Consider the following 14,593-nt stretch of genomic DNA (forward strand, 5'->3'; position numbering starts at 1 on the left):
AGACAGGGTCTGTGAATGGACCTTCCTCAGGGTATGCTGCGGACCCAAGATGTCCCACCACCTGGGCTGCTCTCCATCTGGGTCTGACCGTGATGGAGGTGTTGGTGGGACCATACAAGAGCCCCTCACCCCTAACTATCCTCTTTTAGCAGGACCTAGAGAGAAGAGTGCTGGTCTCGGGGCCACAATAAAGTTCTCTTTGCCAGAAAAAAATTTTTTTACAAAGTATCCATCCCTTAGCACAATATATTAACCATTATAAGGTCTTAGCAAAACATTTGTTAAATAAGTTTTTTTTAATATTTTGTTTCTCTTAAGTTCATTAAGTAGCTACTTGTCACTTCTTGCCATTTGTTCTACTTTCTTCTCTTTTGCTTGTTTTTCTCACACTATTTTGGCAAAACTGCATTTCTGTGGGTACAAGATTGCCTTTTAGGGTAAGAAAAATGTCTTGGATCTAGTTAGAGGTAATGATTGCTCAGCAAAGTGAATGCACTCAATGCAATGAATTTTACACTTTTTAAAAGTTAATGGTTGCACTGGGTGTTATATGCAAACAATGAATCATGGAACACTACATCAAAAACTAATGATGTAATGTATGGTGATTAACATAACAATAAAAAATTGAAAAAAGTTAATGGTTAGTTTATGTTATGTGGATTTTATCTCAATTAAAAAAAAAAAACAACTGCATTACTTACTTGGGTCTGTGATGCAAAGAACCTCCAGTTTGTGAAGTCTCCTTTTTGTCTTTCAAAATGCTGGTAATACTTTTCTTTCATTGACTTGGCTATTTCACCTTTCTCCCATTTGCCGCTGAAAACAGCAATATAAGGGTGATCCAGGGAGCTGTCTGAAGGTTTTGTGGAACTCAGCAGTGAAACCATCAACAGTTGGTCACAATTTATTTTTTAACTATAATTACTACTAGTAGGTCATTCTGTTTCTGCTCTTTTAATGATACTCTCTTATTACTGCCCCTTCTCTCTCTTCTCTTTTCTCTGTGCCTTTTCTTGCTCTTAAATAAGTTTCATAAATAATGTGCCTTACCACAGTGGCCATCTATGTCCTAGAGACTTTATATAAGGAAGACAGGACTTCTAAAGACTTCAGTCATTACGGGCTTACTTGTTCCTGATACAGATTAAACATTCCTCCTCCTTATTATCTTGTTTATCCAGAAACAGAAGAGAGGAAATTTTCTTCCTTGTGGGTTTTTGGAGTCAGACAGCCTCAGTTTAGATCCTGGTTCTGTCACCTACTAACTGTGATCTTAGGTCAGTCATTTGGACAAGTCAGTTTCTTCATGTAAAAACTGGGGATAACAATAGTACCTACCTCCTAAGTCCTTGTGAAGACTGAATAAGATAATGCATATAAATGTCCCTCGGGGGTACACATATGCATGTATCTGTGTGTACACATTCTTTTTGTACTTCTGCCCTAGCATCAAAAACCACTCCACCTTATTTGCTACAGACACCAAGCTAAAACTGCTTCTTCTGCTCCCTGCCTGGAGAATTGGCTCTTTCTCCCATCCCCTCTGTGCACAAATGCCAGTCAAGGAAGCACCCAGTTGGAAAAGTAAGCAAGGAGTGTATTTGATGAGTTTCAGTATTATAAGAAAGTCATCCAGGAGTAGGTATCAGGCACAGGAAGAAAAGAAAAGACAATTCTTTGTGACAAAATTTATAATTCCTCTTTGTGATCTTTGTTTTTTGATAGTAATTCTTTTTCATTGCACAAAATGGCATAGGGAATCTAAGTATCATGCAGAAATTTGTTATAAACGTCATATCCCTTGAACTGGTGGGGGGGTGGGGGAAGCTTTCAACAGTAGATAAAAGTCATTAAACATGTTTAAGAAAATAGACAACTGAGTTGCACAATATTTCTGATTTGTTTTCAACATGAAAGTAAAATTGCCCGCTGTATTATCAGGAGGCATCAAGGTTCAAGGAAAGCAGTATGGCCCTGCTACCAAGTGACCTTGGACAGGCCACTTCTCTTAGCTGGGTCCGTTTATTCATCTGGAAAATACAAGCACTGAATCTACTCTCCACTATTTTTTATTCAAGAACTGCTTTTCACAGAACAACTTCATTTCCCAGGAATTTAAAAAACATCTTATCATTTTGTGTAGTATATTATGAAGTGGTTTTAGGTTAAAAATTTTTTTAGATTTGCATTTCAATAAAAATATATTAAAATAATTTAAATAAAACCACCAACATATAACCAGAATCCTATATGTCCTTTTGGGACAGTGTTGGGTTAGACAACAGTGAGTCTTATTATCTCCATGTCAACGTTTTATTTAGATGGGTTTGTTTCTTTATATTGTAAGGGAATATCATGAGTTTGGATAATATAGAGTAGACTTTTTAAAAAAAATTTCTTTAAAGATTTTATTTTTTTATTTGACAGAGAGAGACACGGCAAGAGAGGGAACACAAGCAGGGGGAGTGGGAGAGGGAGAAGCAGGCTTCCCGCTGAGCAGGGAGCCCCATGCGGGGCTTGATCCCAGGACTCTGGGATCATGACCTGAACTGAAGGCAGACGCTTAACGATTGAGCCACCCAGGCGCCCCTAGAGTGGACTTTTTGAGGGTATATTTAAGTCTTGCTCAAAAGCCATACAAAGTATGTCTATATATTACAGAACATAGATTAAGGATTTTTTTTTTGGCATAGTTACATAATTCTTGGTGCTGGTTCTAAATAGAGTTTGGGTGACTAGCTAGAAAGTTTATTGTGAGTTCAAGTATTTTTAGCTTGTGTTCATGGGACTGTATATTGAATACTTCCTTGATGCTTGCTGGAAGGCATGCCCTTGGAATCCAGAGATAAACTTTCCCGAGTGGCACACAAGTGGGGTACTGAGTAGAAGACTGCCAGGGTTGAAGTCAGAAGGCCTCCATTCAAGTCTTGATACCCTACTTACTGGTGGAGTACTTGGGTCAACCATTTAACCCTGAGCTTCAGTTTCCTCATCTGCAAAATGAGGGTGATTATATAGCTAATTCCTAGGGTTGCTGTACAACTTCAGTGAAATGAAGTGTAAGGCATTACTTTGAAAAATGTATCACAGGAGTATTATCACAGAGCATATGGCAGCACCTGAACTAGGGTGAGGTGAGTGAGGTGCTCAGGGCTCAACATCTAAGGAGGCACTCACTCTCAGGGATGAGCCTGTACTCACCCCATCCTGAGAATGTTGAGCCCTGCCCCTCAGTCTACCCTAGTCCAGGCGCTGGTGTTTGGCTGAGCACATTTCCTGTGAATAGGAGCCATAAGTCTCCACATGTGGGTCTGGTTTCTGAAAGACTATATTGTTGTTGTTTAGGTACACTTAAGGTAGGTTAGGACCAGCCTTTCCTTCTTCCCAAAAGCCATAATGCTGCTTGGATAAAACAATCCTCTAACTTCCTTTCTTCTCCCTTTTTTCTATTCCCTTACCATGCTACTTATATATCTGTGCATGGATATTACAAGATACATTCATTTTATCTTCAGCTCTTCTTCTAGAAGCCCTGTTTCATTATGATGGATTGCTAAATAAGACTGTGTCTACATTATTGTTTTCTGAAATTTGTACTCCTGAGGGGTGGGGGGTCTTTTAACTTCAGCTTCTTTAAAGTGCTTGCTTTCAAGATAGAGGCAATTTACTTGTCAAGTAAAAAGATGTTACAATGTTATCATGAAAAATTCCAGAGGTGAATGGGTATGAAAACAGTTCTTCTAGGCCCAGAGCCAGAGTTCTAGATGCAAAAATTAATTGCTCTCTGTACAGATTTTTCAACAGCAGTTCACGTGCTCACATGTGTCTGGCTGAGATAGACTTTTCAGGGTAACTGTTCAGTAACAAACCCTTCACTGAGTTCTTTAAACAAGAGAGGCTAGTGTTATTGGTTGGCTTTAGAGCTTTCTCATATTGCTCCCTAGCAGAGTTTGAAAACTTGTTGCCCACTTTTACACTGGAGTTTCCTCAGGCCAGTCTTAAATTTTGCCCCCTAATATCCTATACTTGTCTTCTAAATCTTTGCAGATACCCAAATACCACCAATATTTTTTTTTGGATTTTATTTTATTTATTTATTGTTTGCATATGACACCCAGTGCTCCATGCAATACGTGCCCTCCTTAATACCCGGGCTAACCCATCCCCCCTCTACCACCAATAATATTTTGAAACTAAATCTGTCACCAAAGAATTATGATTTTTTTAATGTATGAAAACATAATCAGGATCAATGATTAGTAAGATCTGTAGAGGCAGGAGAACTGGCAAATAGACCCTCCAGGAAGTGTGACCTACAATGAGAGTATTGATGAGGTTCTTTCAGAGAATGCATTTTTGCCCTTTAGTAGTTAAGAAGCAGAAGAAAAAAAAAGGCTTAAGACAAATTTTTAAGTCTATTAATTTAATGGAAAGTTAGAACATTGATGAAATATGGTACTTGTAGCCCATTATTTTTCCTATTGTGAAAGGTAAATATATTAATGGAGAGGAATTTCAGTTTATCAACAAACGATGACATCAAACTAAATGCATTATTCAGGTGTTTTTCCTTTGTTACTCAGCAGTCTGTACTTTGGGGTTTATTATTTATGTCTCACAGAACTTCCTCAAACTAGGCAGAGCATAACAAACCATGTGCTAGATGTGTGGGCTGTTAGTTCAGGATAAAGGAATTTCAAGTTGAAATATAGTTAGGAAATCTGCTGAAATGCCACACAAATTTACCAGACGTTTAAAACAGACCCTGTCCTGGATGTCGAGATTTGGGAAGATTTTTTTGTCCTTTTTTATATTTTTAATTTTATAATAATAGGAATAATAAAAGAGTAGGGGAAAAATAGGAATGTTTTCTATAAGGATTTATAATCCATGTTTCCTCAGCTTTGGTGGAGGTGTGAGGATCTCAGTGGTGAGTCAGACCAGTATGGGCAGGGCCAGAGGGCAGGAATTGGCCCACAGTGTGGCTCACCAGTGGTTCAAATTGAGGTGGAGGGAGGGTATGGTAAACTTGGGCATGGTCCAGACCAGCATTAATATGCATTCACTAATCCATAATTTGACAGCTATTTAAAGAAAGCCAGCTACTTGGAAAGCATTGTGTGAGGGGCTGGGCAACCAATAATGAACTCAAGCGTGGAGCTTCTGTTCTAAAATTCTTTAATTAGTATTACGATAAGGGCTGCAAAGAAATAACAAGATTCTAAGAGTTTATGATAGCAGAACCTGACCAGGTCTGGCGTAGGGTGGAAGATGGCTGTGAAGAAGTGATAAAGTTTACAGTTCTGAAGGGTAAGCAGGAATCAGCCACGTGTATAGGGTCGGGGAAAGAAAGCATTCTAGGTAGAGGGAATGGTTTGTGAGAAGGCCCAGAAATATGGAAAAGCATGTCAACATCAAGAAACTGAGAAGCCATCGTGGCTGGAGTCAAAGCAGCAGGGAGTTATTAGATGTGAGGGTTTGTTTTGTCTTAAGATTTATATTTTTAAAAGAATAGTCTGGCTGCTCTGTGGAGACTGGACTAGAAGGGGCAGGAGGGGACACAGGGAGCCCTGGAGGAGACTGTTACAATGGTCCCCCTGAGAAGTAATGCAGGCCTGGGTGATGATTGTGGCATCGGGCTTAGGGCATAACAGACAAATTCCAGAGATCCTACAGGAGGCTGACTTGACAAGAATTGCTGCTTGTCGGTTATAGGAAACAGAACGTTGTCAAGAATGACTCCCAAATAACTAACTTTAAAACTCGATAGATGATGATGTTACTTACTGAACTAGAGGACCTGGTGAGAAAGTTTAGGAGGGAAGAGCATGAGTTTTGTCTGGGCCATAGTGGATTTTAGGGTACCTCTGAGACATTCCAATGGAGATAGTGAGATATAAAGATCTGGGGATCACAGGAGAGGTTTCTGTGGAAGTAGAAGCAGCAGAAGCTTCAGGCAACACTCACTGTCAGAGAGGTGATATCACCTTAATTCCAGGGAGGCTCAGCCAGTTAGGTGCTACGTGCAGCTACCAGGAAGTCCTCAGCCCCTTAGAGAGATGTGCGTAGAAGCACATTTACAAAGTGCCACATACGTTGGCTTATGGACTCCTCTAAGGAAGGTATATTTTCATAGTTTGTGAATGAGGACCCTGAAGCTTGGAGGAGTTAAATGATCTGCTCAAGCCTGTTCAGCTGATAAGTAGTGAAGGGGGGCCTATCAGTTTGGGTTTCAACCAGAAACAGTTGGCAAACTCGAAGGACGATAATTCAAGGAGGGATTGTTTGTTTCACAAAGCACAGTGAAATGAGGAGACAGAGTGGGGGACACGAGGAATACTACAGTAAACTGGGGCTGGTACTTGATCAAAGTATCAGGAGGAGAGAGTAGCTCCCAGAGAGTAAGGAGAAAGTAGTGTGTGTAGAAGCTGCTCTGAGAGGGGCAGTGACCGTCTGTAGAGGGACACACCTGCGGCCAATCTCACTCAACTCTGTCTTTCCCACTTGTCTCCTATCAAGGGTCCCACTGGCCAAACCCAACAGGAAGCCGGAGGGCAGAAAGCTGGGTGGACAAGGTTAGAGGATGCAGAGTGTGATCAAGAGGGAGCAAACAGAATAGCAAGCACCTTGGGTCTTCCATCCGGGTCTTCCTAACTCCCAAATCCGTGCTATTAACCCCTGGTGCTCCCAAGTTTTGATTAGAAAGCATTGCTCAGGGTAAGGCCTTGATGCGGTGGAGTACACATAGAAACCTGAGCGGACACCTAGCCAAGCTTGCAAGTCCTGCGCAGCAGGTGAGAGAGGAAAACTGGAGTTTGCTGAGGGGTTCTGCCCCAGGCCCATCAGATACCTGTGAGCTCACCGCCTCTGACCCCGTCTGCTTAGTGCAGAGCCAACTTATACAGACAGCCAGGATGCCTCTCTTTAAGACCCCCTCCAAAGTAGGCCAGTAATGAACATTCACGTTCATTGTCATGTTATACATTTGCAAACAAATAAATCAAGGAATTGAGAGGCAGCTTTATGTATGTACTCATGTCAATTCTCCTTGACTCATGTATCTGAGTCTGTATATGAATTCTAGAAGTAGGGATCATCAGTGTAGATTCTTCCCTATATAAAGAAGTCTGTTAAAGAACTGTGTGCTTCAGGGCTTTCTGATCAATTTCCCTATTATCACTTGAAATGTCAAATGAGATAGTACTTTGCTCTTGACACTTGAGGCCCTACGTTAATGACTATTTGTCAGGTATGACAGCATACTCAGTTAACTGTTTTAGACTAGGGGGAGTTTGGCTTAAAAACGTATCTCGGAATTTAGATATCCTATTCTTGACATTCATTTTAGTGGGTTGTGTTAATGTTTAGTTTTTTGTTCTGGTTCTTTTATTTGTCCTCTCTATTGTTTCTGTTTAACTGCTCTATAAATTACTACCATCCCTAGCAGGAATTCTTAAAGAACAGTACAGCACGTACATTTAGAGGTCACAGGAATGTTTATGTTTAAGAGCTCAGCTTTTAGTTTTTCAGAAGTCACCTCAACTTAGGGGTCAGTGGAAAGAGACAGATTGGAATTATAATATTGTTTTCTATGTAGGAAAAAATAAAGGAGGGAGGTTAAGTGGAAATTTGGCATAGCATAGGGTAAGCCATGGTAGCTATTTCATTTGGGTTAAAACTCTACATGCTACAAAATTAGATAAGGAATCTGCCTTGAGAATGAACTAAAAAGAAATTGAGGATAACATAATCCATTCAGCATTTTTAAACTAGGGTTTTTTTTAAGTAATGGTACAAATAGTATAACAGATTCAGAATACCAAAAAAAAAAGTAAATTACCTTCCCATCCCGTAGGCAACTACTATCAATAGTTTCTTAGGTATCCAGGCATTTTCCCTGTATATATAAGCAGAGACAGATGATTTTATGCACATATTAGTATAAAATAGATACTGCTTTACACTTTGTTCATTTCACTTGGAAATCTATCTTGAAGATCATTTTGTATAGCACATATAAATGTATTAAGTCTGATTTCTAACTGAATTGCATTGTGCTCCATGTAATATCAAATATATACCATTTGGTCCCCTTGTGATATAGTATGATAAGCTTTTATAAATATTGCATTGCAAATATACTCAGAAAGAATGTATACCCTCCATTTGTTCTCTCTCCCTCTCTGTCTCTCTCTTCACATACACACACCACCTCTGTCAAATGAAGCTTGCTAATTGTACTGTACAAATCTACATCTGACTGATTCTTGGTCACTTGGTCTATCATGGTTTTTTTAAGATGTATTTATTTATTTAAGAGAGAGAAAGAACACGTGAGCAAGCAGGGGGAGGGGCAGAGTGAGACTCGCAGACTCTGTGCTGAGTGCCGAGCCTGAGGCGGGGCTCCATCCCATGACCCTGAGATCATGACCTGAGCCAAAACCAAGAGTCAGATGCTCAACCGACTGTGCCACTCAGGTGCCCCAGTCTATCAGTTTTTGATAAGGTTATGGGAAAATTTCTCACTATGATTGTTGTGCTGATTATTCTCCGTTTGCCCTATGGTCTGTAGATGTTCATAAAGAAAGACCTGCTAGTATGAAATGATAAATTTCAAAAACAAAACATCCACTGTTAGCCCTCTGCCCCACTCTCTTGTCCTCTAATTTCTGATTAGGTTTGGTCAGTGGGTTTGGCTCACCTCCATGCCCCCTCAGGGGTCTGCCATCCCAAAGGAGGGGAACTAATTCTGGGTAGCCCCTTTTCCACAGCTCTAGCTCTCATTGAGCCCCAGCAATACTGTTCCCTCAGGCCCTTGAGGAGTCATCGCTTCCCACTGTTGCTTATTCTTTGATCCTTAGCATTCCCTCTTGTTCCTTCAACCCTATGTACATCTCTGTAAATAGTTCATTCATCCAGTATCTTCTGTTACACTGTTCTGAGCATGACATTTTTTTCCTGTCAAGACTGAATTTTCCATTCTTCTTATAATTCAATTTTTATTGTAGCAATTTCAAATCTATATTGTTAAGTACACATAAGCTTGTGATTGATGTATATCCTTGGTGGATTTTTCCCTTTATATATTAATGGGTTTTATTTAAATATTTTGTCTGCTAGTAATTGATAAACTAGTCTTCTTTTAGTTTGTATTTACCTGGAATAATGTTTTTCTTTCTGTCTTATTTTTCAACCTCTCTGCATTTTTGTTTTGAAGTATATGTACTTAAGAAAGTTTATGATTTTTAATCCAATCTGATTAAATAATAGGTAAATTTTATCCATTCGCATTTATTGTGATTACTGATACATCTGAACCTATTTCTGCCATCTTGTGTTCTCTGTTTACTTCCTCTTCTAGTTTGGACACAGATTATATTTTTACTCTTTCATTATAACATGCTTAACTATGATTTTTTCCTACAGCATGAAATTGATTAATCTCTCTATCCTCTTCCCTGACAAGAAATGGATCTTAGCACATTTTAACTCTTGTTGAACACCTATCCCTATCTTCCTTATCATTATAGAGAATTTTAAGTCCACCTTCGTTTGGCATAAAAATGGATTTAGTCTTTATAGTCAATAGTTAAAATGCATTTGCCAACATGTTTTATCAGTTCTTTGGTGGCAGCTTAGTGTCCTAGCCTTGCAGTGATGTGAAGACACCATAGATCTAGCTTGTGAACAAGCTGGTGATGGGCCCAATCCTTGCTGTGAGACCATATCTATTTCCTATTGCTTTCTTAGAAAAACAGCATTATATAAGCTGAGACCCCAAAGAGCAACAGGGATGAGAACTTCACAGGTGGGAGATCCTCATTCCTGCCCTCATTTCTTGCCCTGTTCTCTGCCCTGAGTCCTGAACAGTTCTGCCCACTTTGGACCTGGAACAACTTTGTGTTTGTAATCCATTTCTGGAACATGAAAACGTTTACCGTATTTGAAGTACTATTCAAAGTGTTCTCTTGTTATATTTTAGCTATTATTGCCATGTATTATTCATGTGTGTCTCAAACTGTAAATTTATGATGTTATCTTGGCTGGGAGTTGAATCCCAAAGTTTGTACGGAGCACTGACAATAGACCTTGCCCTAAGTGGCCAAGAACACCCACAAAAACATGTCTCTGTCTTTAAGAAGCTTATAATTTTGTAAGTGATATACAATTGACATACATACATGAAACAATTCAAAAATATAAGACAGAATAATATTCAAGTGTTAAAAATTTCTGGGCACCTGGGTGGCTCAGTTGGTTAAGCAACTGCCTTCGGCTCAGGTCATGATCCTGGAGTCCCGGGATCAAGTCCCACATCGGGCTCCCTGCTCAGCAGGGAGTCTCCTTCTCCCTCTGACCCTCTTCCCTCTCATGCTCTCTATCTCTCATTCTCTCTCTCTCGAATAAATAAATAAAAAATCTTAAAAAAAAATTTCTGCAGGTGTAAAAAGAAAGGCAATCTCCACAAAGCTGGAGTGGCTGGAATGACTGTTTTATTGTTCTAAGTTTATTTGGGGAGGAAGGGGAGCGGGAAGATGACGATTATATGTGTGTTAAATAACACCTAGGCTGATGCCTTCATCCTCACATGGGAAAGAACATTTTATGAAGTATTATAGGCTATAACTTGTCCTCTTCAGGGAGCTGAAGAGAGTATCTAAATATGCACCTTAAAAAAATTCATTTACTTTTGACTTTCTCTGATATATCTAATTCATTGCTAGACTCTTTTCACCTGTTGGGAATGTTATGAGTAGGCACAACCTATACTGTTCATATAATTTAATTATTTAGAAAACCAAGAAACAAGATATCTTCCGTTATGAACAATTCTGACTGATACTTTCTCTTTTTCAGATGTTTAGCATTCAGTTCTAATGAGGTTAGAGCAAAACCAATCATATTTGGTTTCATCAAACTATGTAACAGGCTGTTTGAAAAATGTTTCATATGTCTTTCTAGTCCTTGGGGTGGCAGTGAAATCCCCACACCTGGCCTCTTCCCTGGCCTTATCCGCATCCTCCCTGTTGTTGACTCTGGTAGAGTGAACTTCCCTTAATTTGGGGAGCAGTGGACTGTGATCTGAGTGAATTGGCCTGATTTGAGAGATTGTAAATTCAGGTGTGGGGATGGGGTTACTACCGGGTCAAACTGAATCTGACCTCAACCAGCTAGAAGTAATCATACTTTTCCCCGAACTCATAATTTATCTCTACCTATCTGGTGGCATTTTTAAAGATGAATACCTTGAATTATAACTTTTGTCCCCTCTAGCCTACATATCTTGAGGGAAGAAGCCATGCCCAATTCATTTTTTAATCCCTAAAAACTTTAGCAGAGGGACGCCTGGGTGGCTCAGTCAGTTAAGCATCCAACTCTTGATTTTGGCTCAGGTTATGATCTCAGGGACGTGAGATAGAGCCTGGAGGGCTCCATGTTCAGCACTAATCTGCTTGTCCTTTTGCTGCTCCCCCTGCTCATGCACACACTCTCTTTCATACATACATACGTACATACATAAAATCTTAAAAAAAGAGAAAAAACTTTAGCAAAATAATAAAGTGACATAAAGAAGCCATTTAATAAATATGTGGCTGTGCAAAGGCCAGATAAGTAGGTGTATGTGAACTGCCAAACCTATAATATTACTTGTTTTTCTTCAGCCTAGTCTCTATCTATGTCATATCATTTCCTCTTCTCATTATAATAATAACAATATTATTATAAGTGGCACAGAGAAGTTAACTATCCCACCTAAGGACACACAGCTAATAAGACACAGAACCAGGATCTGAACCCTGACAATTTCACCCTAGATTTCATGCTCTTAACGATTTTTGGTATAGTATCAGATACATGGGGGACTCAGTAAGCACTCATCTTCTTGCTGTTAGTCTTCAGCCCCATTCTTTTGTGAGAGAAACTCCAACACCAGATCCACTGCTAGATTACTTTAGAATAAGACTTGTTCCTATTCTGCTTCCTGGAGGCCAACCCAGCAGTTCTTTAGAGAGTGTGGGTATGCCCCATCACCAACGGAGAGATAATCAGTATAGTCTCAAAACCAATGAGCTAAAATTAGAATGAGCGTCAAAAAGGATCCCCATCAGAAAGTGTGAAGAATAACTGTTTTGATTCTATCACTGTTGGCTGGTTTTGAGAAAAAGGGGAAGTGACTTATTATTTTTCCTGGGTAAAGATTTATCTAGACATATTTTTTTAGTCTTGTGAAAATACTAGACCATGTTCCTGACTTCACCTCTAATCCCAATACTTTCAGTAGAGAGAGTTATCAATGATAACAAAAAAGAGAAGAAGTGGCAATCATCTAAAATGACAAATTATCCAGATATAATTTCTCTTGACTTTGGAGTGCAATCCGAGTCTCCACCTACTTGTTGCTGGCTTGGCCTGACTGATGAGTCTGTAGCTTCACTGGACAGCAGAACCAAACAGGCCATAGGTAATCCACTCAGTAGCTGAGAATTGAAAATGTATTTATATTATAAAAACATATATGCTTAATTTGAATTACACTAATACTTTTAATCTATGATTCTTACAGCATATTTGATTATATACGATATATTTTTATTTTCTTTAAATGGGGCTTTGAGTATATTTTAATTCATTCAATAAATATTGAGTGCCTCCTATGTGTCAGGCACTATTCTTGGTACTTAGGATATATCAGTGAACAAAACAAAGATCCCAACCCGCAGGGACTTTATATTCTAACTTTAGAGTTACTAAATAGTGGTTTTGGTATTGCGACCCACATTGCAAATTTATCAGCTGAAACCTAGGTGTTTCATATACAGGAGTAACTCATAGATTTTTAGTAAGTTCCAGATTACCAGGCACTTTCCATTCTCAAGAGTTCACTTAAGTAATACATGCAACCATAAAAAGAAAAAGAAAAAGAAAAAAACCCCAATGTGGAGCAATTCCAGTATAGAATGGTTCTGTCTTAGGAGATCCTTTCATCACCCCCAGAGATCTTCAAAAAAATGAAATTATTTAGAACTATGGCTCTAAATCTCTCACTACTAAGGAATCTTTTAAAGTTTATACCCCATGTTTTGAAAATTTAATGCTTTAAATAAATACCACTTATTAAGTAATGATTTGTTTTCCCCTGTGTATACCATTTCTGCTACTTCTGTAGGCACTGGAAAAACCTCAGCAGCCAGGAGTCTAGGAAGACAGACTGAGAGAGGCATACTCCTGCTCGGTACCCTGATGCTTATACCCTATCTCCACACCAGGAGCTCTTGTCTGGGGCTGTTGAAGTGTGTGTGTGTGTGTGTGTGTGTGTGTGTGTGTGTGTGTGTGTGTGTGTATGCGTGCACGTGCGTGTGTGCACGCATTTGCGCACATCCACCTGCAGAGATAGATGCTGGTGTTAGAAGTCATGTAAGGCTTTTAAGATACCCCTTCATGGGAAGCACAGCATAATTGGTGTACTAGTTTCCTAGGGCTGCTATAACAAATGACCTCAAACTTAAGTGACTTAAAACTAACAGAAATGTTTTCTCTCACCATTGTAGAGGCTGGGAGTCTGAAATCAAGGTGTAGGCAGGACTGTGCTCCCTCTGTTGGCTCTGGGGGAGAATCCTTGCCTCTTCCAGCATCTGGTGGCTCCTGGCATTCCTTGGCTTATGCTACATAACTCCATTCTCTGCCTCTGTCTTCACATGGCTTCTCCTCTTCTCTTATTTTTCTCCTGTGTTGTCTCTTTTAAAGACTCTTGTCATTGGATTTAGGTCCCACCCCACTAATCCAGTATGATATCATCTTAATATCCTTAATTACATCTGCAAATACCCCTTTTCTTTTCTTTTTTTTTTAAAGATTTATTTATTTATTTTAGAGTGTACAAGTGTGAGTAGGGGGAAGGGCAGAAGGAGAGAATCTTCAAGCAGACTCCCTGTTGAGCATGGAGCCTGACGTGGGGCTCTATCTCACCATCCATGGGATCAGGACCTGAGCTGAAACAAACAGTTGGATCCTTAACTGATTGAGCCACCAGGCACCCCAAGACCCCTTTTCCCAATAAGGTCACATTCACAATTCCAGGAGTTATCACGTGAACAGCTCTTTTAGGGGGCTACCATTCAACCCACTACAATTGGGTAGGCCAAAAAAAGCCACTGAAGCTAGAAATCAATTAGGTGAAGGTTTTTTAATTCTCCCTGCTTCTCCAACACTCCATACTTTGCTCTTGTCTGAAATATCTGGCTACTGCCTCAGATCCCAACTGAATGTTGCCACTGGATTTAAGCTCTGCTCTTAGCTCTGAGATCTGTTCCTCATCTTGGTGTAATCCCTGGAATAGATCTTGATATCTGCTTGCATGAATGACTTACTAACTCTGCGGCCTATCTGGGTTGCCACCTTCCATGCTTAACATGACTTGTGTCCCATTGCCCGGTTCTTGTTACCAATAGGAGACACCCATAGTGTTTCAGTCAGCTAAGTAATTGTTGCATAGGGGCATGACCCGGTGACCAAAGGGTCTTCCAAAAGGCCTGAGTGGAGCTAGAAACTACTGCCTCCCCTCCATGGTGATGGAAAGCGGGTGTTTGCC

General features: G+C 39.8%; 1 long non-coding RNA gene across 1 annotated transcript in view; it reads left to right on the forward strand.

The window, feature by feature from the left end:
- LOC148163542 (uncharacterized) overlaps positions 1-14,593 on the forward strand; it is a 243,962-nt gene that overhangs the window by 115,717 nt on the left and 113,652 nt on the right. The window lies entirely within an intron of this gene.

Source organism: Eumetopias jubatus, unplaced genomic scaffold, assembly GCF_037043125.1.
Source record: "Eumetopias jubatus isolate StellerSeaLion01/CBP00866 unplaced genomic scaffold, mEumJub1_p1.0 scaffold_9, whole genome shotgun sequence".
NCBI lineage: Eukaryota > Metazoa > Chordata > Mammalia > Carnivora > Otariidae > Eumetopias > Eumetopias jubatus.